Source organism: Neovison vison, chromosome 11, assembly GCF_020171115.1.
Source record: "Neovison vison isolate M4711 chromosome 11, ASM_NN_V1, whole genome shotgun sequence".
NCBI classification, from domain to species: Eukaryota; Metazoa; Chordata; class Mammalia; order Carnivora; family Mustelidae; genus Neogale; species Neogale vison.
This window is the reverse complement of record NC_058101.1, coordinates 189,335,713-189,359,883: the sequence shown is the minus strand read 5'-3', so window position 1 is coordinate 189,359,883 and position 24,171 is coordinate 189,335,713. Positions and strand designations below refer to the sequence as shown.

At 38.7% G+C, this 24,171-nt stretch overlaps 1 long non-coding RNA gene across 1 annotated transcript; it reads right to left on the bottom strand.

Annotated features, from left to right (window-relative positions):
* Positions 1-625: 625 nt before the first annotated feature.
* LOC122889102 lies at positions 626-23,695 on the bottom strand. The gene is made up of 3 exons (XR_006380807.1): positions 23,611-23,695; positions 8,370-8,676; positions 626-681 (listed from the first exon to the last, which is right to left on the bottom strand). It is a non-coding gene; the product is annotated as an uncharacterized LOC122889102 (long non-coding RNA).
* Positions 23,696-24,171: the final 476 nt, after the last annotated feature.

Sequence of the window (24,171 nt, the reverse complement as noted above, 5' to 3'; positions counted from 1 at the left end):
CCTGTGATGAGCACTGGGTGTTTATGTGTGTGATGAAATACCGAATTCTACTCCTGAAACCAGTACTATCCTACATGCTAGCTCACTAGAATTTAAATAAAACTTGAAACCAAAAAAAAAATCAATCAATCAATCAAGTTAGGACCTTAAACTTTGGGGAGAACACTGGTCACAGTTTTATAAGTAATAGTATTTTTGTTTGTTTTTTAAATTGCTTTCCTCTTTTGTAAGTACAATACATATTGTACAACCTCCTCAAAGCCTGTCCTGGTCACATGTGAAGGGAAGGAGGAAAACAATCCGAATCACTTGGTGGACCGCAAGTGACTTAATGCAGCTTTCCCAGAGACAGGGTATTTTCATCCCATTGTTAACAGTCAATGACAGAGACCCAAACGCTGCAGAGGAAGGGCTCTCATTTAAATGCAAATAGCATGTGAAGGTTTTTTTGTTTTTTTTTGTTTTTGTTTTTGTTTTGTAATTTCAAGTAAATTGCTTCATTACAAACCTCAGGAAGGAGGCGGCTTCCCGCATTTGTACAGACAAAAGTGCCCGGAACAGAGAGAGAAGTCAGTGGAGTCCAAATTAACTTAACTTCATTATCTCACCCACTCACCTGCACAGAAGCCACCTTCTCCTGTCTCTGGGGTCCTGCCCTCTCCCTCCTGCCGCTGTGCCTTCCTTCAGGGAGAGAAAGAAGAGGAACCAACTTCAGTTCATGCACTCTGAAGGCCTCCCCTGAGACTGCTCTCCCCTTGACTGTTATGTGCTTGGCGTTCTCCTCATCAACAGCTGTTGGGCATCCTGTTGGAAATATTTAAATATTATGCCCAGCAGCTGTGTTTTTTTAAAATAGTATCTTTAAGTCAGCGGCTGTGTTTGCAGCAGACTCCACAAGGCGTGGACTATGCACTGAAACATCATTTTCTCCTCCAGAGGTTTAATAGTTCCAAAAATGACTTTACATCAGTAAGAAAAGTTTGCCTTTGCCTTTTCTTTGCCTCACCCCCCACCACCGAGATAACTGAGTTCACGAGTGTTTCTTGCTGGCAGCTATCTTTCCAAAGGCAGGTACCAAAGAGGGAAAAACATTCATCAGTGAAACTTTAAGAAAGAGAATAAGCCAATCCCTTGAAAACTCGGTGATGGGATTGGGGTGATGGAAGCTGAGGTGAACACGAGAAGCTGTGGGGTCTGGGGCCATTATGATGACTGTTAACAGAAGTCACCTCAGCTCTAAAAGCCCTTTGGATCATTTTTCGGTCTACAGCTCACAAATTCCCGCCATTAAAAATTCTAAGAATTACTATGCAATTGAGTGTTGCAATGCATTTCTTTAACACACGGTTTTGTAGAACATGGTCCTGAGCCACTTTTCTTAAGGTAATTCTGGAAGCCACATTTTTAAAAAGGTAAAAAAACCTAAGCGAGGAAATACTATCACAAAATACTGACTCATGTACAGTATTCTCTGAATCCAAATGATCCCAAAGCACATCATAAAACAGTTAAATGAGTGTGAAAATTTATGTTGGAAGACAGATTGGTATCTCCTCACTATAAAAGGAAAATGACTCATTCCCCCAAGGGTAAGCTAGCATCCTGCTACATTTTTCAAATGCTATAAAGTTAACTTACTTCCTGTCCCAAGTGTCTCCAAAAGCTATAGTTATGGTAGCAATACTGCAGATGATCAAGAACGGACTAGGTGGACGAGACGAGGGGCTCATATCTTGTCAGGCATTGTCTAGAACTGGTCTGACTTCGATGCATTAAACTCCTACTCTACCACATGTTTTACTCCTGAGGTCCACTGTTCCTTGTCTTTTCTTGGAAACTTTCAAACCCAGCCTGCCTTCATTTTCTGTAGTGATTATCTAGATTCTGTTATCTGTCACTTTGTCCACACTTTTACCAATAGCCCTAAATCCCTTGTGTCCTTCATTGTTCTTCCTTACCTAAGCTTTAGTCATCAATGAATTAATGAGATGTTAAAATCAAGCTAGTAAGGGGGCACCTGGGTGGCTCAGTGGGCTAAAGCCTCTGCCTTTGGCTCAGGTCGTGGTCCCAGGGTCTTGGGATAGAGCCCCACATCGAGCTCTCTGCTTCGCAGGGAGACTGCTTCCTCCTCCCTTTCTGCCTGCCTCTCTGCCTACTTGTGATGTCTGTCAAATAAATAAATTAGATCTTTTTAAAAAATTTAAAAATCAAGCTAGTAGGGATGCCTGGGTGGCTCAGTCGGTTAAGGTCCAACTCTTGATTTTGGCTCAGGTCATGATCTCAGGGTGATGAGAGTGAGGCCAGATAAGGCTCCAGGCTCAGTGGGGCATCCGCGTGAGATTCTCTCTCTCTCTGTCTCCTTCTTTCCCTACCCCTTGCTCACACACTGTCTCTCTCTCTCTCTCTCTCTCTCAGTAAATAAATAACATCTTTAAAGATCTTTAAACATCTTTAAAGATGCTATTTATTTATTTATTTATTTGACAGTTGGAGATCACAAGTAGGTAGAGAGGCAGGCAGAGAGAGGGGAGGAAGCAGGCTCCCTGCTGAGCAGAGAGCCCAATGTGGGGCTCGATCCCAGGACCCTGAGATCATGTCCTGAGCTGAAGGCAGAGGCTTTAACCCTCTAAGCCACCCAGGTGCCCCTAAATAACATCTTTAAAACTAATACCTTTTAAAAATAAATTCAGGCTAGTAGCTGCTTAACACAAAAAAGTTTCATTTTTGTCAAATCCTCCCGCAGTTCCTATGTAGAGTACATTTTGGCCAAACCAGTAATGTGTAATTTTTCTGCACACTGAAAATATATTATATGCATTTTTACCCTTTATCACTGCCATCTTTGTTTGGCTGCTGAGAAAAGTATATTTCCTTCTCTTTTTGAGCCCTGACGACCTTGTTCATTTGATATTGGTAGTTAATAAATTCATAATGCTAATAATCTTAAAACAAATACATGTAAGACTCCTCGAAACACTGTGAGCTGACCTTCCAACATTGTTAAGTATAGCAGATATACATACCCCCAGCCTCCAACAGCTTTGGCTAAGTATGCTGCAAACATCATCACACAGTTAAGAAGCCCTGTGCCCAGCGACTTGGGATTTATTTATTTATTTATTTGCAGATTCAGCTAAACCTTGTAACATTTAAATGATACCCCAAAGAGCCAAAATTCTTCTGCAGGAAATGGGGAGGCCAACAATCATCGATTAGCAGCATAAAGCAGGAAAGGACAGTTGAGTTTTTGCTAATGCAAGGCAGAAGCAGAAGAGGGTTGACAGACACTAAGAAGATTATCCCTGGTTTTTCAATACAGCAGGCAAATGAATATTGTTGATAAACGTACTATCAACTCTATTCTTACAGCTCTGATAGTGACTTTAATCCTGACCTTGAAATGGCTTCTCCTCACACACAAAGCCTTTTTCAAATGACATTTTACAAAAAAAAGAAAAAGAAAAAAAAAAAGAAACAATAATTTATCTCTCTGGTGATGAACTTTTATATGGGGGTTTACCAGGAAACTAAGTGCTTTATCTACATCTTATGTCACATAAACCTTAGAACAACTTGATGAGGACAACTATTAACATCCACATTTTACAGATGGGGAAACTGAGGTTTGGTGCAGAATCGGGTCTGTCTGATATCAGGGCCTGAAGTCTTATGACTGTCTGAGGCCGCACCCCACACAGTTTGTGTTTCTTCCATCTGGCTTCCCACCAGTTAATGGTCAGGGCATTTGACACGTACTGATAATTATAAAAAGCAGGTACTAAAAATAGTGCATGGCAAATGACAGCAGGTAATTGATTGCATTTAGGCTATAAGAACCAAGGAAAGGGAAAATTACAGCAGGTTCTTGCCTTCTCTATAGGAAAAGCAGGCCATTGACTATGTAATGACATTTAAGGAGACCTTAAAACTTCCCTCACACAGGTAGTAAAGATCTTTCTCACCGGTCTTCTTTAGAGCGAAACATTCCTACTCTTAACCTCCCTGTGGGCTTTTTTTTTTTAAATGACACAAGTATCTTACCCAGGTTAATTGTTCTGTTTTCCTGGAAATAGAAAGCATTAGTTCATAAAAAAAAGGATTTAATTCGTGCACTACTATCTCTTTTCCATTAACAGAGACACACATTGAAGTATTAAGATTTCTGAAAAGAGGTATTTTCCCACTTGACTTTGGCAGTGCTGCATAGCCGTTTCGCTAAACCTCCCTTGCGAGGTCATCTTATCAACAGACCCACTGGTTATTTTCAGTTCTCACTCTGTACAGCCTTCAAAGTTGCTGACATCTTCCTTCATTTGGAAATATCCCCTTTCTTTGGTACCAAGACATCACATCTCCTTGTTTCCTATTTCTCAGCCCCATTTGCACCATTTCTCCCATAAGCTACTCCTCCTTCACAGTCACATCAGGTGGCGGAGTTCCCCAGGACTCTGCCCCAGGTCTCTCCTCTTCTCTGTATCTTCAATCTGGACCATCTCATCCACTCAAGTTGTTTCAGTTGCCATATAGAGAGACAACCCTGAGATCTCTAGCTGAAGCTCAGAACTCTATTCAGAATAGATCGGTATAGTAAAATGTCTACCAGATCTCTCAAAATCGTCATCAGACATCTTGTTCCATGGTTCCCAAAATTCAGTTATTATTCTCCATCCCCCAAACTATCCATCCTCTGGTATTCCATATCTCAGTAAGCAGTCTTCTACCTACCCAGCTTCCAGAAGAGAAACCTGGGTATCCTAGTCTTTGTTGTTCTTTCTCATTCTTCATATCAAATCAGCCATGCCCTGTTCCATATATACCTGTTACATATCACTACTACCAATACCTACCCTCTACTCTGTCCACCCGTACTATCACTAACTTAATGCAAAATGTCATCTTTCCCCCAGAAGACGGCAGCCAAGTACAACCAAGATCCTCACGCTACTTTGTTTCCTTCAGTCTACTGTGGAAAACTATATATCGTCAAAATGAAAGTTTATTATTGAAAGCGGGCAGAATTGACATTTACAGCAGGACCATAAAAAGAAATAGGACCTATACTGGAAAACTAGCAACCATGGTCATACAATCAGACTGCAGTTAGGAAAATGTCTTTCTAAAATATATCCTGGGGCTCCTGGGTGGCTCAGTCAGTGAAGTGTCTGACTCTTGATATAGATTCAAGTCATGATCTCAGGGTCCTGGGTTCAAGCCCCACACTGGGTTTTGCTCTCAGCAGGGAGTTTGCTTGAGATTCTCTCTGTCACTCTCTCTGACCCTTCCCCCTGTTCTCACTCTCTCTCATTCTAAAGTAAATCAAATCAAATCAAATTGTGAGGTCTTGGTGACTCGGTCAGCAAAGCATTTGCCTTCAGCTCAGGTCCTTGCTTAGCAGAGAGCCTGCTTCTTCCTCTTCCTGCTGCTCCCTCTGCTCGAGAGCTCGCTCTCTCTGACAAATAAATAAAATCTTAAAAATAAAATAATTAATTAATTAATTAAAACACATCCCTCCTCATGTCATGGCTCTCCTTAAAAGGTATCCATGGCTCCCCATTGCCTTCGGGAAGTAAGCTGAACTTCTTAACAAGGTTCTCCGTGGTCTGGTCCTGCTTGGCTCTCATTCTTCATCTCTCACCTCCTTACTTTTACACACCACACTTCCACCATGGATTTAAGTCCCCCAAATTCACATAATCTCTCGATGCTGGAATGCTTGCATGTTCTTAAGTCTTTGCAGAGGCTTTTCCTACTTCTTTGCTAGCCCATTTCTATGTAAACTTTAAGTTTCAGATTAGATGTTATTGAGAAAAGTTGCTCTTAACCCTAAGAACTGGCCAGGCTGCCCCTCAGAGTGCTGCCAACATACCTAATACTTCTCCCTAACCATGGGGTGCTCTGATTGTTTATTTTCTTATTTTACTGACACGAGATCATGCTAGTGCCGTAAGTTTCCTATATATAAGGCACTTAAGAACAGAAAACAGATTTGGGGGATGAGGTGTTAGGGGACTTCTCTTGGTACTGAATTTAAACAGTAAGCACACTATATTTACTATATTTACATTTACTGTTTCCTGATGTGAGAGGTTTCATAAATACTCTGGATAGGTAAAGGGTCTAAGACTTCTCCTAAGCCACAGGTTAATACCACTAATGTGCTAAACCAGTGGCCTAAAAACATTTTTGCTTGAAACCTCTATCAGCAACTAGTACGAGTATGCACTTTTACTATTTATGGATTTTACACTTTATAAACGATACACATGTTCTATTATTCTAATGTATGATGTACCTTCTAAGAAATAGAAATAAAGATTTTTTTTGGGGGGGGAAGGTAAATAGACGTTCTAAATATTTCCTCACCTCAGTTGATCATGATCTGGTGATTCCATTTTGAAGATCACTTTTAAAAATGGTTTTGAAAGACAGAAATGGTAATGAGTTGGCTGTTTTAATACCAGAGCCAGGCCTAGTACAGAGCCTGGCACCCAGTAAGCACTTAGTTATTGAGTAAAAGAAAGATAGACAGTTGGGACTAAGGAGTGGAATTTACCAGGTGAGGTCTAATCGCCAACTGGGTGCTGTGGTGAGAAGAAGGAACGTTTAATTGGGAAAATGTTAGGAAGAAAATAACCAAATGGGGAAGTAGAAAGTCTTTTTTTTTTTTTTAAGATTTTACTTATTTATTTGACAGAGCGAGATCACAAGCAGGCAGAGAGGCAGGCAGAGAGAGAGGAGGAAGCAGGCTCTCTGCTGAGCAGAGAGCCCGATGTGGGGCTGGATCCCAGGACCCTGAGATCATGACCTGAGCCGAAGGCAGCGGCTCAACCCACTGAGCCACCCAGGCGCCCAGAAGTAGAAAGTCTTGAAGAGAAAAATAATCTGCTTCTTGGCTCCATATAATATATAATTACCAATTATACCAACAAAAGTAATACACTGTTATTCCATTTGAAACCAAAAGCATTGTAAAACTGGCATGCAAAAACAAACAAGAAAAAGGGTAGAATCCCTAGTGACTATGCGGCATTCACCATCGCTGTGTCTCTGGTTAAAACTAAATCCCACCACATTAAGTTGAGAAAACAGAAGGAGGAAAAACACATCTTCTGGGACCTCTCACTCTGTGTCAGTCACTCTTTGGGGGGTGTTCCATGGGCTTTGTTATCACTGAGGACTTCTAATGTGCAAAACACTGTGGAGGTTACAACTTTGGGTAAGCATGGTTTTTTTCTGTCAGGGACTACACTGCCCAGCTCCAGAGAGACAGTAAGGTAAGTCTGAAAATAAACACAAGCCAAATAGAATGAAATATCTTCTATTATTATACATACAAATTATTATACATATAAATTTTTGATTTTTCACAATAGTTCAGATGTTATGTGATTTTATTATTTTCAATGACAATGGACATAACATACGTCTAAAAGCTGCTTCATTTAAAAATCTTCCTGAGGGACACCTGGGTGGTTCAGTCAGATAAAACTGCTGGCTCTTTGTTGGGCTCAGGTAATGATCTCAGGGTCCTGGGATCAAGCCACATGTCTGGCTCCACACTCAGCTGGGAGTCTGCTTCAGGAATCCCTCCCTCTGCCCCTCTCTCTCCCCTTTCACTCTCTCTTTCTCTCTCTCTAATAAATATGTAAATCTTTAGAAAAAAAAGAAATATACTTGATCTTTAAAAATTAAAAATCTTCGTAAAAATTTTCTTCACAAAGTAATGATTCAGGAAAAAAGTTGTTCCTTTATATGACCATGTTATCCAATTTCGGTTGTTTAAAAAAAAAGATTTAAAGATTGTATCTACTGGAGAGTAGTATAATGCTGGAGGGGTCTGGAGAAGAGAGGGAGTTGTTTATCAAGTTTGTGAAGAAAGTATTCAGCCAAAAAAAAAAAGTGGAAAGAATTTTTTCATCAAGCAACACTGAGAACTGCAATGAAGGCAGAGAGAATAGACAAACAAAAGGTATTTAGCCTCTACAGTTAGTCACAATCACCATAGTAACAGCTTCACCATGGAAGAGAACGTCCACAACTAAGCCAACTTAAAAAAATATGACTGTTAGGGGATGCCTGGGTGGCGCAGTTGGTTGGACGACTGCCTCCGGCTCAGGGCGTGATCCTGGAGTCCCGGGATTGAGTCCCACATCAGGCTCCCAGCTCCACGGGGAGTCTGCTTCGCTCTCTGACCTTCTCCTCGCTCATGCTCTCTCTCACTGTATCTCTCTCTCAAATAAATAAATAAAATCTTAAAAAAAAAAAAAATATGACTGCTAGGAGCCCACTGATTAAGAAGTTGAAATGCTCAAACCAACCATGAAAATAATTTGCAGAACCTAGAAAACAATAGTTTTCTTAAAACTCACCCATAATCCTCATCCAGAGGCTTCTTATAATGGAACAAATGAAAAGTTTCTTCCAACTGAATCTGGTGTATGTTCATGACAGGAAAGAGAACTTCTCTGGTCTAAATTGATTGAAAGGGTAACTTGGATCCTTCCTGAACGGTGGAGGGAAGAACCACGCTTGATACCAGAAGAGCTGGCCGTTGATCACACCTCACATCTTGAGAAATTGATGAGAGACAGAAGCAGAGTTCATTGGCAGGCCATCACTGACATCATTGAGTTTTTCTTCAAGGAGGTTCAGGAAGACCCTGAAACCACTGAAATCCTGGCCCAAGGAAGGAAAGGAAAGAAGTGAGTCCGAGAACACTCACAAGGTAACAAGGAAAATTCCCAAAGGCACAAAGGAAGCAGTATTTGCCCTCCAAAATGGAAAATGCAGATGCATTATGAAGGCAAATGTATGACCATTTCCTTTTATATCTAAGCAGGTTTGGGATGGGTTTTGTAAAACAAATTCTAAGCATTTTCGATGACTCAAAATTATAACAATTATCAGTAGGATTTGGAGGGGAGGTAAGAAAAATTCATTTCTATAAGTGAGATTTATCACTATATTTGTGACTATTCATCTATTTTCTTCAGATTTGTGTCTTAAGTGAGGGAGTTTTTAGACCCATGTCATGCCATAAATTCACCATCTCTGATGTCAGAGAAAAAAACCCAATGTTCTGGCCAGACAATGGCAAAGGAAGATCCCAAAGGTATGCTGAGAAGGTGGACAAAGTTTGCAGCCTGTCAAAAGTTACCCAGGAAAAAATATATTTTCTTTGGATCACCTCACTTCCCAATAACAACATTAAATTGCCCAAGATACAGAAACAACATAATGTCCAGGTTCCTTGAGAGAAAAAGACCAGACCCCATAGAGTCTGATTGCATTCGGTGTGTGGTGGGTTGTGTGAGCTACAGGAAAGTCTCATAGGTCGCTGGCAAATACAAGCCCCACAGCTTGAATTCTGATGTTTTGATTCAGGAGCGGTTGGCTACTTTTTTCAGTGTACAAGAAATGAAAGTCATGTATTCTTACTCTTTTCTGAAACTTTAAGACAAGAAGCTGGGATGACCTGGAAGCTGGACTATCCAACGAGTTTCTCTCTCTGGATTTTATAAGAACCTCTCACTTTCCAATTTTTTAGACCACTTTTTAACAGATATACACCCACAATAAAATTTAAGGGTACAATTTCAATAACTTTGAAAAAGTGTACAGAGTTGTACATGCCCCCATCACCACCACCCATCTGTAAAGCATTTCCATCACCACAAAAGGAAACTTCAAGTCTGTTTGAAGGTACTCCTTATTCCCATTCCAACTCCCAGGTGACCACTGATTTACCTTCCATCATCATAAATTTACCTTTTCTGTACTTTTCCTTGAAACGAAATTAGACAATATGTAATCTTCTGTGTCTGGCTTCTTCTCCTTAACATGTTGTTGGAGCTCATCCATGCTGGAATCCACATCACGACGCTACGACTTTTGATCGCTCAGTAGTACACCACGGTATGGATACACCATATTTTTGTTTGTCTATTCACTAATTGATGGACATTTGGATTGTATTCCATTTCCTGGTTCACATAAATAACACTACTCATGGACATTGATGTCTAAATCTTTGTGTAGATACATAATTTCATTTCTCTTGGCTACATAATGAGAAGGGAAGTTGCTGGACCTTATGATATGTGATATATTTATGTTTAACATTTTAAGAAATTGCCAAACTATTTTTCAAAGTGGCTGCATCATCCTTCTACCTAACTCGAAATGTCTTAAGCACCAGATAAATACGACTGTGCTTTGAACAAGCCTAGATGTCCCAACCTGATGGATTCTAAACTTCTGCCCCCTTGATTACCTCTTAATGCATTCTCATCATTCCAATGTTTTCTATTATCCTATACATTGCTAAAATGATACGATTTCATAAAATTAAGTCCTGCTTACTTTGAACCATTAAAAAATTCAAACACAAACAGACCATTAAAAGTTATCCTTTTTTTGTTTGTTTAATAATCTGCTTGGAAAGTGTCTGAAACATACATATCACTGTTACATTTGCTGTGAAGAGTTCCATCAAAATGGTGGAATGATGAAGACTGGTAAAAAATACACACATATAATTCAAGGAGATCCTATAAATCAGCTATGTAAAGAGACAAAAGAAAGTTATCAGATTCAGTCCTTAGAAGAGTGTGATATTTCTGTGGAGAACAATGTTTCATGTGAGATTGTTACTTGAGTCTCAGCCCATGAAGGATAAAGGGAAAAAAGGAAACTAGAGACTGCTCACAGATCAACACATCCACCTAAGTGAATTTTCCATTGTCAACCTCAGAAGAGCCAAGATACAACTACTACTTCTTCAGAAGAGGTCTTAGGACCATGACTGATGCATTCAACTTTTCACAAGGGGGGAAAAATATAAATTTCACTTAAAAAAAAAAAAAGAAAAAGAAAAAAAAAGGGAAAATCCCCTATTTAATTGAAGAACAAGGCTTCCACCTAGTGGACAATACAAGATTTGGTTTTTACAGTTTAACGTGCAGTTTCCACAGTAAAATACCACAATAGATCTATAAAAAGAGAGGCAAAATAGAAATGCCAATAATTCATTCTTGTTTACATTTGAAGCCTAGGAAAACTTGAAAAGAATCTTCTAAACTTTCAGGGAGACAGGGGAAGGGTACAGTCACTAATAATATGTTTAAAAGTAAATGTAGGTAATAGAAAGTAGTGAAAGGAAGCAAAGTTCTACAAGTATGGAGAACATTTAGCTAGATGATTAAAAATGTGTATCATTCAAAGAAACAGTGACTCTGTCTCATAAATCCTCAACCCCACACAAATTGCCATGGAGCCCAGGTCATCAGCCTCAGGATCATTTCCCTTGTCAGACTTATGGATGGACCAAGATTTTCTGGGGTCAGGAGACAAAAAGTGACTGTGCCTTTAAATTATGTCATTTTCAAAGGCAGTTGTAGGATTCTTTTTTTTTTTTTTTTTAGGTTTTATTTATTTACTTGACACAGAGAGGAGGGAGAGCGCACAAGCAGGGGGAGATGCAGAGGGAGAGGGAGAAGCAGGCTCCCCACTGAGCAGAGCCTGACATGGGGCTTGATCCCACAACCCTGGGATCATGACATGAGCCAAAGGCAGACGCCTAACCGACTGACCCACACAGATGCCCCACAGTTGTAAGATTCTTATAGCCATATACAACAGTTTCCAAATTATATGGTTCTTATTATGAGTGTATTAAAATTCTAGAGAAGAGCAGATTTGAGGTTTCTAACTCTGCTATATAAGTATTTATTAGAATCTCAGCACCTGTGTAGAGATTAAATGAAAATTATACTAATTTTTGAGGCTTCACCCTGTTCTAGGCACCAGTAGAGACTTAACATAAATTATTTATATAATTCTCCAAACAATCATAAATTCCCCCTTTACACAGATGAAGAAACTGGGATGTCAGAATAAACAGCATCAAATGGCAGAACTGGAATTTGAGCTAGCAGGTCAAACTCCAAGGCCACATTCCCAAGCTCTCAATGAAAACAGAATAAAGTGAGTAAAATATAAAGTAAATGCCCATTTCTCAATGTGTTTAAGGATACATCTGTATCCTTTTCTATTTTATATTATTTACTTGATGATTTTTAAGAAATTGCTAACATCCCAATTCAATGTTAACATAAGCAATGAAGTAATAATTAGAGTCCTGGGCTCTCACTGTCTCTGACTTCACTTCTCTTTTAACCTTAGACTATTTCTGGAAACTTTGTAATGAAATGACTTTCCTCTTTTTCTAGTGTTTCTAGGATAGAAGCCATTTGGTGTTGTACCAAAATCAATGGTATATAGTAAAATCATCTTTAATGTAGATAAATATGTTCCCATTCCCACTGTAAGACAATCATAACAGAATATAAAACACGAACCCAAACTTCCACTTATAAGAGAAATACACTTGAGAGAGCGTGAGGATCATTTAGTATAGCATTCCTGGACTCCCCCCCCACTTTTTTTTTTTTTCTGTCTAACATAGAATAGAATTCAGTGTTTCTCCCTGCTAGTGCCTTTAGTGAGACAATTCTTGGTTTTGACAAGAGAATTAACAGCTTTGCCCCAAATTTATCTCTTAAAGGTTTTTATTCATTTATTTGAGACAGAGAGAGAAAGAGAGAGAGAGAAAGCACAATCAGGGAGAGAGACATAGGGAGGGAGAGAAGCAGACTTCCTGCTGAGCTGGGAGCTCTATGCAGGGCTCCATCCAGGTCGCTAGGATCATGACCTGAACCCAGGGCAGAGGCTTAACCAACTGAGCCATCCCAGCACCCCTGGCCCCACGATTAAAATTCAAGCAGAGCTCTGCACATTCCCAAATTCATTCCTATGGGAGACAGCACAGCCTCTTGGTAAAACCATGGCAAAGTTCCTTCAGGCCCTGGAATCTTCGTCCCTGGTGTTGCCCAAAGGAATGTCAAATATAAAGAAAGATCACTTGAGTCAACCAGCCAACAGACAAATATGATTGCTCCTGGGGGTTACTGGCCCAGTAAGGAAGACAAGATGCAAAGCGCAACAGGACACCCAAAATGTTGCTCCTGGTGTGATCTTTTTAGTCTCACTTCTGACTTTTCGCAGATTTAGAATCTAGTTTTTGATACATGAAACTATGGTTTTTGGTCTTTCACATGATATGGTAACTTATCAGACACAGGAAAATGCAAAACAGGATTTACAGCCATGGTGTGTGTGGGTTGGGGAAGGGGATGGCAGAAATGCTTGGGTATGGAAAGGGTAGATTAGTTCAAAGATATTCCGGGTTCCTAAAAATGTGGATGTTTTTCTGTAACTCAACCTGAATTTCAATACCCTATTCCATGTAATAAAAAAAATTTGATCTAATCGTTAGAATCAAACATCAGGATTTTCTGTCATTTTTTATTTAAGCTAAAAACTCCCCCTTCCTTTGTTCCTTCTCCATTTAGGGATGGGGAGAATGGGGAGAGACTCATAATAATAACAGTAACTAGTATTACCATAATAGCCAAAATGTGTTGAGCACTCCTGGTATAATGGATCTCTGTACCTCTTCTGTCTCTTTATCCCCAGGCAACTGAGCTCTTTTCTATCATGATAGATTAGTCTGCATTTTTTATAATTTTATATAAATGGCATTTTACAGTATATCCTCTTTTGGCTTAGCTTCATTCACTTAATGTCATCATTTTGAAATTCATTCCTATTGTTGCATGGGTCAGTAATTCATTTCTTCTCATTGTTGGATATTCTATCTCCTATCCATTAAACAGTTAATGGGAATTATGGTCATTTCCAGTTTTAAGCTTTCACAAATAGAGCCACTATGAATATCCACATACAAGCCTTTTTGAAGGCTGAACAGGTACTTCCACTTCTACTGGGTAAATACCTAGGAATGGAATGGTGGGATCATATGGTAGGTGTACGTATGACTTTCAAGAAAATGCTAACCTTTTTTCCAAAAGGAAAAAAGTAGTGTATGAAAATTTACATCTTTCCCCAACATTTGATATGGTCAAACTTTTAAAATTTTAGTCATTCAAGTTGATGAGCAGTGGCATCCCACTGCAGTTTTATTTATTTATTTATTAAGATTTTATTTACTCATTTGACAGAGAGAGAGAACACAGCTGGGGGAGTGGCAGGAAGAGGGAGAAGCAGGCTCCCCAGTGAGCAAGGAGTCCAGTGCGGGACTTGATCCTAGGACTCTGGGATCATGACCTGAGCCAGAGGCAGATGCTTAATCGACTGAGCCACCCAGGCACCCCCCATTGCAGTGTAATTTATATTTCCATAATGGCTAATGGTCTTGAACGTCTTTGTATGTGTTTATGTGCCATCTGTATAATTTCTTTGAAAGAATATCTGTTCAAATGTCTAGCCTATTTTCTATTACACTGTATACTTCATATGAAGTTGTAAGACATTTTTTATGTTCTAAACATAGGTCCTTTATCAGATGCAAGTTTTGCAATGTTGTCTCCCAGGTTTATTTACTTAACAGAGTTCAAGATTTTTGTTTTGATAACACCGACTATATTGATTATCTTTCTCTTATGGGTTGTGTTTTTGGTGCTGAGTTTGAGAAGTCTTTTCCGAGGCTAACATCAGTTAAGCCATCTCCTATGGGGTCCTTTAGAAGTTCTACAGTGTAAGCTCTTACATTTAAGTTCTTGGACAAGTTCAAGAGAATTTGCTTTTGTTGTAAGGTAAGAGTCAAGCTTCAGTTTCTTGCATGTGGCTGTATAATTGTTCTGCACTGTTTGTGGAAAGGATTATCCTTTTCCCCACTGAATTTGTATCCTCACTGAATTTGCCGTCAATAAGTTTTGCTGTGTTGTCTTTCCATTCTCATTTGTCTCAAGATATGCTTTTATTTCCCTTTTGATTGCATTGTTAAGCCACTGGATGCTCAGGAGTGTGTTGTTTAATTTTCACATTTTTGTGAATTTTCCAGTTTTCCTCCAGTTATTGACTTCTAGTTTCATTCTACTACAGTCAGGAAAGATAGTTGGTATGCTTACATCCTTTTAAATTTGATGATAGTTTTTCTTGCTCTCACATATGCTCTATCCTGAGGAGTGTTCTATATGTGCATGAGAAAACTGTGTATTCAACCGCTGTTGCATGGAATGTTCTTTGTATGTCTTCAGGTCATTTTGGTTTAAAGTATTGTTCAAATCCAGTGTTTCCTTTGTGATTTCCTGGCTCGATAACCTATCCATTGTTGAAAGTGGGGTACTGAAGTCCACTGCAATTACTGTATTGCCTATTAATTTCATATGGGTTACAATATCACACGCTCTTGACTACAGAAGGTTTAGAGTAAGTCTTGAAAACAGGTAGAGAAGACCTAAAAATTTTTTTTCCTTTTCAGTTTTCTTGTAATATGTACATCAGTTGCATCTCTATATAAATTTTAGAATAATGTTTTAAATTTCCAGAAAAAGACTTTCTGTGATTTTGATTATGATTGTGATGAATATATAAAGTAATTTAAAAAGATGACAATATTGTCATCTAAATCTAAACACAATATATTTCTCCAGTTATTTAGGTCTTCTTTAAATTATCTCAGCACCTCATAGTGTTCCAGGTATAAGTTTCACACATCTTTTGTTAAATGTATTCCAAATTATTTCAATGCTATTTTAATGGTACTTTCTAAATTTTTATTTCTGGTTGCTCATTGCGCATATGTAGAAATACAATTGAATTTTGTTTCATGTCATCTGAAATAAAATTAGTTTTACAATTGCCTTTCTTATTTATATACCATTTATTTGCTTTTCTTTCCTATTGCACTGGCAAGTACCTCTAGTACAAGACTGAATAGAAATGGTGAAAGAAGAAATCCTTGATTTGTTTCCATTCTTTGAGAGAAAGAATTGAGTCTTTCATCATTAAGGTTCATGTTAACAACAGGTTTTTCATAGACACCCATATGAGTTTAGGGAAACTGCCTTCCCTGCTGAGAACTTTTCAGAAATGGATGTTGGATTTGGTCAAAGCTTTTTTTGCATCTAATGAGACATTCATATTGTTTTTCTTTTGTAATCTGTTAATGTAGTAGCTTATGTAGATTGAATTTCAAATATTAAGTCAAGCTGCACTCTTGCATAATCCCCACTTGTTCATGATATATTTTTTTTAAAGATTTTATTTATTTATTTGACAGAGAGAGATCACAAGTAGGCAGAGAGGCAGGCAGAAAGAGAGAGAGAGGAGGAAGCAGGCTCCCTGCTGAGCAGAGAGCCCGATGTGGGACTCGATCCCAGGACCCTGAGATCATGACCTGAGCCGAAGGCAGCGGCTTAACCCACTGAGCCACCCAGGCGCCCCCATGATATATTATTTTTTATAAGTATTTTTGGATTTGATTAATTGAAGTTCTATAGAATTTTTGCATTTATGTTCACGAAAGCCATTGGTCTGTAGTTTTCTTGTCATTTTTAAAATCTTTTTTTTTTTTTTTTTGACAGAGAGAGCAAGATCACAAGTAGGCAGAGAGGCAGGCAGAGAAAGAGAGGGAAGCAGGCTCCCTGCCAAGCAGAGAGCCCGATGTGGGGCTTGATCCCAGGACCCTGAGATCATGACCAGAGCCGAAAGCAGAGGCTTAACCCTCTGAGCCACCCAGGCGCCCCTCTTGTCATTTTTTGTCAAGTTTTGGCATTAGCGTAATATTTAAATGAATTGGGAGAAATTTTCCAGAAGAGGCTTATAAAATCCACATCACTTCTTTAATAGGATTAGCATATTACATTTTACATCTTAATCTTTACGAAAACAACTATTATCACCATTTATAGAATAGTTAATCTACTTGCTTAAGGGTCATAGTCTATATAGGGTCACAGGGTCACAGTCTTGGAGCCAATTTAGAATCTTGTCTGTCTGATACCAAAGGCCAACTGAAAGCTACATCACTATATTGATTTCTGTTATAGTCAAATAAAATGAAATAAATTATTTTCATATATAAATTGCACATATTTTATAATCCCATTTAAGTCCCATATATTAAGACTGAAAACATGGTAGAGAGAGTGGAAGTCTTTTGCTAAGGGGTATCTAGTCTTTAGAAGAATAACTGTATAATAATGGCACGTTAAAATGGAAATCTTTTTGCCTTAAACTTCGCTGAGGTTACAAATGGTCCAAAAACAAAATAAAAGGTACAAAATTTGCAGAAGGGATGGTCATAAACTCTTTAAGCATACAATCACCCAAAGGTAAGAAACAGTTTACAACTAAAGAGGCTGAAATAATAAAAGTTGGAGAACTGTGTTACTTTCTCACTCACCAACCTTTATAAGTATAGAAGAAAGAGATTTGAGAAGACCATTGCTAGAGCCAGAAGTTTGCTCCCCATTGTATAAGAGGCAAAGCGATTGTCATTTGACCTTCGCCTGAGAAGATCAAGTGCAAAAATCTATGCCATGAGCTGTCTGCGATGTTAGGACAAAGAAAGAGAAAAGCTAAGAAACCAACTTATCTTCCTTTGATGCACGAGATGTCAAGCAGGCTGAATCCTCTTAAAAGATCTGTTCAAAAAGGACAGTCAGGGGTGCCTGGGTGGCTCAGTGGGTTAAAGCCTCTGCCTTCAGCTCAGGTCGTAATCCCAGGATCCTGGGATCGAGCCCCTGCATCAGGCTCTCTGCTCCACAGGGAGCCTGCTTCCTACTCTCTCTGCCTGCCTCTCTGCCTTCTTGTGATCTCTGTCAAATAAATAAATAAAATCTTTTAAAAAGGACAGTCAGCCAGGGTACGCAGACCCCCAAAAGAAAAGGTTCTGAGGATGTGTCACAGAAAGTTAGTTGAAGAGTGCATCACCTATGTCGGAAAACTACTTCATAAAATGGGGCATCCAAAGAACCCACAAAGGTGCACCAAAATATGAATCAGATTTGAGCGTTCATCAAAAATATCAATGCCATATCTATTGGTTACTATTATCCATAAGTATGATTGGTCTTAATGTAGGCATGTATGTGCATACTTGTACACATTTGTTCACATATGTGTGTGAACTTTGTTAGGGTTTTGATGGTGGTGCTCCATTGACTTTGCACAAATAATTTTCCTACATGGCCCAAGTACAGCTGTGCTTCTTCTGGTCTTGTAACTCTAGATAAGACTTAAAGGAGGCCCAGAGAAAAACCCTGTGTTCTCTGATAAAACCTCATTTCCTATCCAATCTTACCTACAACCCCTTGTGGATTACCATTTACTACAATAACTTAAATAGCGGGGTCAGTGCCAAGAAGGAGTCTTTTATTAGAATATGTATGCACCACCCCCTTCCTGCCCTGAGAGATCAACATTATACCCTCATTCCCTTTCACCTCAAGAAGTCCAATCTTGTTGGGGAACCTTCCCTATCCAGACTTTTAATCTCACATGGTTTTCTACATTTACATGGGAACCCAGTAATTCACCTCTCCTCAAACCTTGATATTCCTCCTCTAAAAGTCATGTTCATTCATCAGCACAATCTATTCTTCAGTCTCTTTTTAATTTTTTTTAATTTATTTGACAGACAGAGATCACAGGTAGGCAGAGAGGCAGGCAGAGAGGGAGAGAGGAGGAAGCAGGCTCCCCGCTGAGCAGAGAGCCCAATGCGGGGCTCGATCCCAGGACCCTGAGATCATGACCTGAGCCGAAGGCAGATGCTTAACCCACTGAGCCACCCAGGTGCCCCTCAGCCTCCTTTTTTAACATGTATCTCCCCTTCTTGCTCATGAATCCAGTCTGTCTCCCGAGACACTGAATTCCTGCAGCTCTCTCAGAGAGGAGGTTTTCGTCCCAGTCCACACATATCACCAAACCTAGAGGGCAATTAGGTGTAAGACTTGCTCCTTGCTGCCCAGGCAATTTATCCTCATCTCCTAACACGTGAGAATTCTGAGCACTTGCCATCCAAACAGAATATCCTTCATTCACTGAGAATTCTATCACTTAATGTTCTTCTTTCAACCACTAGTCCTATTGCCGATGTGACTGACTCACTATACCGGTAGATTCAACGCTTTTGACCACCCCATTTCTTGGCCTTCTTGTTTCCGATAAGTTTATCCTTCACCCTACCTCTTCCACTATAACTACATCATCTCTAGTGTTTGTTTCAATCAACCCATTCTCTGATCATCACATCCTGTCTTTACAGCTCACATTCTAGAACCATCACTCCAATAATCCTCATTCCAAAAACTCGCAACAAGTTCCAATCCACTGACCTGACCACTTTTTTTATCCTGTATCATACATCTCATATACCTTCAATTCCTTGATCTTTCCTTCCATTACACTCAGCTAACAAAACGTCACCCCTGGTTACATTAAATTCTAAATCCAACCCTGACTCCTAGAAGTTGATTATTCTCTTGGTGGACTTTATTATATACTTTACCCAAGAAGACTTCATAGATGCTATGTTCCTTGAGCCCTTGCACTTTTGAAACCATTCATCTGTAACATTTATACCACAACTGAAACATATCAGGTGTAAATATTTTTCTTCAAACAATTGCCCTCCACTTCCCACACTTCAGATAGATTCTTCCATTGCCTTCTGACTGTTGTGAAGAAGGACTGTTGTCCTGATTTTTAGGCAATTTTTTTCCCTTGAATCCTGAATAATCATTTAATTTTCCTTGAGGATCAGTAACTTCACCTTGAAATAGGTTAGTGTTGATTGTTCTGGAACATGGTGTACATTTCAATTTTCAGATGTTACAACATTAATGTCATTTTAAGAACTTTTTAAAATTGCATTTTGGAATATTTTCTGTTTTTTTAAACTCCAGAATGAGGTTCATTATCTTTTCTTTTTTTAAGACTTTATTCATTTATTTAACAGACAGAGATCACAAGTAGGCAGAGAGGCAGGCAGAGAGAGGAAGAAGCAGGCTTCCCGCGGAGCAGAGAGCCCGATGCGGGGCTCGATCCCAGGACCCTGAGACCATGACCTAAGCCAAAGGCAGAGACTTTAACCCACTGAGCCACCAGGCACCCTGAGGTTCATTATCTTTCACATATATCATATTTTCTCTAATTTCTTTCACTCTTGTTTTTCTTCTTTATATAATCTGAATTATTTTCCTAGGCTCTTTACCATTGGCTCAAATTTCAACCATCTCACTGTGTTCAATTCATTCCAAATTTATGTCTTTTACATTAAATTTCTTTCTCTAGGTCTCTCAAATTATCCTCCTCAATATTCCTTTCATCTCTGTTTTTTTTTTATTTTTTTAAAAGATTTTATTTATTTATTTGACAGAGAGAGAGATCACAAGTAGGTAGAGAGGCAGGAAGAGGGGAAGGGGGCTGAGCAGAGAGCCCGATGAGATGCTGGACTCAATCCCAGGACCCTGAGACCATGACCTGAGCCAAGGCAGAGACTTAAGACGCTGAGCCACCCAGGCACCCCCTTCCTTCTCTGTTTTATGCTTTCATATATTGTATATTCCCCTTAATTTATTTGCAAATGCAAAGCATTAGTTGTGGATACCTTTCTTTTTTTCCTAGGGTATATAATCATTCAGAGTGTTCCACATGGGAAGTTTAATTATCTTGTTTTTAAAATAACCACAATAATTTCTCATAGTTGTTGTCCCATCTTTTCTCATTTCAATCATTAGACATGGGTAGCTATTCTCTGAACTTTTTCTAACTTATCTGAGCCCTTCTGAGCATCATTGTAAAGACTGGGCTGGATTTGCCCTGCTCTTCATTTACCTAGGAATGGGATATGACAAGAGGAAAGAAATGCAGCATTGGACATTACGGATGGATGATATTGGTCCCTTCTCCATTCCCTGTCCATTTCATAAAATCCTGGTCTGTATTTTATTTTGTTCAGTAAAATGTTGACTTATTCCCTTCATTCAGAGTGAGCTGCTGAGCCTTCACTCCACACAATATTAACCATTCTGGTTAAGGCTTTATTCTTCATTTTTAGCTGAATATTAAGTTCTTAGATCAAATGAGAGGCTTTCATCATAGCCATTAATCTTTTCCTGCTCTGCAAATGCTGTAATAAAACATTATGAGGGATTAAATTAATAATTCTGGTTAGAAATGATCTCAGAATGAAAATACAAGCTGGAAAACAAGGGATTTTACTGTATACCCCTTCTAAACTCTACATGCTCATAAGCTTAACTTCCTGAAAATAATTTTAATGCTGTCTTCTTTAATAATAATGACTGCAGAGACTCTTTAAAGAATTCTTGTTCTGGGATGCTTGGGTGGCTCAGTCACTTAAGCATCTGTCTTTGGCTAGGTCATGATGCCAGGGTCCTGGGATAGAGCCCGACATCAGGCTCCTTGCTAAGTAGGATATGTGCTTCTCCCTCTCCCTCTCCCTCTCCCTCTGCATGCTGTTCCCCCTGCTTGTGTTTGCACTCCCTCTATGTGTTCAATAAATAAACAAAATCTTAAAAAAATAAACGAGTAAGATGGCTTCCTCCTGCCCCACCCCCTGAGAAAGGAGTTCTTGCTTCTTTCTTTCTTTTTTATTCCCTCCTACTGACAAGTAGGTAACATTCCAGTATATCAAAATCTTAAGCAGTCCTTCCAAACCAATAGCTAATTTTTCTTCCTTCCTACCCATTGAGGAAGAAAAAATTTTTGCTAAGTCCAACATGCTACCATCCTAAAGGAATTCCACCCAATTTAAGCACCAAAGAGATTTTTATCAAATACTTAGTGCATGTAAGTTTATATCCTAGTTTCCAAAGATTTCATAGCTCTGGTTTAACTAAAATGAAAAGTTTTGTGCTATTAAAGTTAAAAATTTAAAGCCATAAAGGAAAAGCATCACTTTCCACTGCTTTAATTACCACTTTGTACAGATGACTTCTAAATTTAAATCTCTTTTAAGAATCAGAAACTTTGGCAAATTCCTACGATTTATGTAGATAGTCTATTCTTACTTCAAACTCCATAAGGCCAAAAGAAAACTTTGCATTTTCTCCATCAGATAGATATATTTTCTTGTTCCCTCATCTGTTAATGCCATTACCAACCTATTAGACATATAAGTGACCAGTCCTGGAAGACACCTTCATTTCTTCAATCAACAAGTTCCTCAGTTAATTACCCATTCAGGTTTATAGACTTCTCCCCACCACTGGAATCAGATTGAGTTTCTGTCTATTCACACACACCACTGGAAGTTCAGGTCTTTGTTACTTTTCTTCCATTATTTGCCAGGCTTCTTATGATTATAAATAAAATTTCCTTGAAGTTGATCCAATTAAGTTTACTGTCCAAAAATGCATTCAATGGCTCTCCACTACCTATTCAACCTCTTTCCATTATCTTTAACATTCCCCATGGTCTAGGTCCAAACAACCTCCCTGTCATAACCCTCCTCTCATAAAAGCATACATGCTAGAACCCCAACTGTTTATTCATTATACCTCAAACACAACCCATTTTTTATGTTTAATGATGCTGTTTCTGTTGTTAGGAAAGTCAATTCATTCTTTCCTCTCTTGCTTCATATCTACTTGTTCAACCCTTATTCAGGCTTCAAGGCCTGGATCAAATAGTCACTCTACCACAAAATTGTCCCATAAGAAAATAATCTCTATGCCAGCTAATTATTAGTCTCATTTTATATTTATTATATTTTTACCCTTGCCTCATTATTTCTCATTTACTCTCTATCCCCATATGAAATCCTTGAGCACAAACTTGGTGTCATGTTTATTTTTGTGTTCTTGGAGTCAGAACTCAAGGCCCTGTCAATAATAATTTTTCTATAGTCTGTGAGCTCACTGAAAGTAATAATCAAGTAGGATTTTTTATCAGAAATATATTCCTATCACTTAGCATAGTGCCTGTCACTATTTTGAAGGAAGGTTGAATAAATGAATAATTGGTGAATTGATTTTTTTCAAGTCTTCATTGTTAGCTTTAATTTGAAAGACATTTAAAATTCACTATTTGGTCACAATAGGCAGCAATGATTCAGGGAAATCTTAGTTACACGCATTGCCACAAAAATTCTTTCTTCTCATAATGACATCCTTTGATGAAAATAATCCAATGGTGAAAACACATCTATCTTCGGTTATCACATGTAAGTCACAATTTTGCTCAAATACCAAGGTAAATTACAGTCACAGCTAGACTCGATTGCCAATAAAAAATTCTAAAATCTATGAAATTGTAATATTTACATAAAATATCAATGTGGGTTCATGCCTTTAAATTTGGGGGCGGTTCCAATCAAGGAAGAGGTTAATGAACTTGTGGTTTTTTCATTTATGTAGATTTGGTTTTCAAAGGGAGAGAAAATGAAAATGTTATTTATTTTCTTTTCCTAATTTTGTGTGTGTGTGTGTGTGTGTGTGTGTATTTTTTTTTTTTTAGAGAAAGAGAGAGCTTGAGCAGGGGAGGGAGAGGGGCAGAAGGAAAGGGAGAGGGAGAATTTTAAGCAGGCTCCATGCCAAGGACAGAGCCTGACACAAAGCTCCACCTCATAACCCTGAGATCATGAGCTGAGCAGAAATCAAGAGTTGGACATTTAACCGACTGAGCCACCCAGGCACCCTCTTTTCCCAATATATTAATAACAATAATATTTGTTTAATTCCTTCTCATTTCAAAAACATATTCCACACATTATCTTACCAAAATAACCAAAATCATCCAAGGCTGATTCAATGAACAATACAGGTGATTAGAGCAGCATTCAGGATTTCCTCTGGGCTTTAGTCTCCTCCTGTGTAAATGAGAAACTTGTGTTAAATGACCTCTGAAAATTTCTGCCACTTCTAATTTTCATTATTTTCAGTGCATAATTTTTCTTCTTTTTTTTTTTCATTATTTTATTTGTCAGCTTTGTCTGGGAACTAATCAAAAAGAAAACTTCCCAAATGTTTGAAAGTGATAGCAATGTTCAAGCAGAAATTACAGCCACCGCCCCACTGTACATTTTCTTAAAAATAATGCAACACTTTTGAGATGTTTACATTCTTTTATGGTTCAACAAACCTGCAGATTTACTGCTTAATAGATCAAATCGAACCTGAGGTTTCTTTTTGTAAACAGAGGTTTATTGGAACACGGCCACTCCTATTCATTCACTACTGACTGTGAGTACTCTGCATAGCAGAGCTGAGCAGTGGAAAAAGAGCCATGATGCCTAGCAAAACAAAATATTTACCACCTGGCTCATTTCCAAAAAAGCTT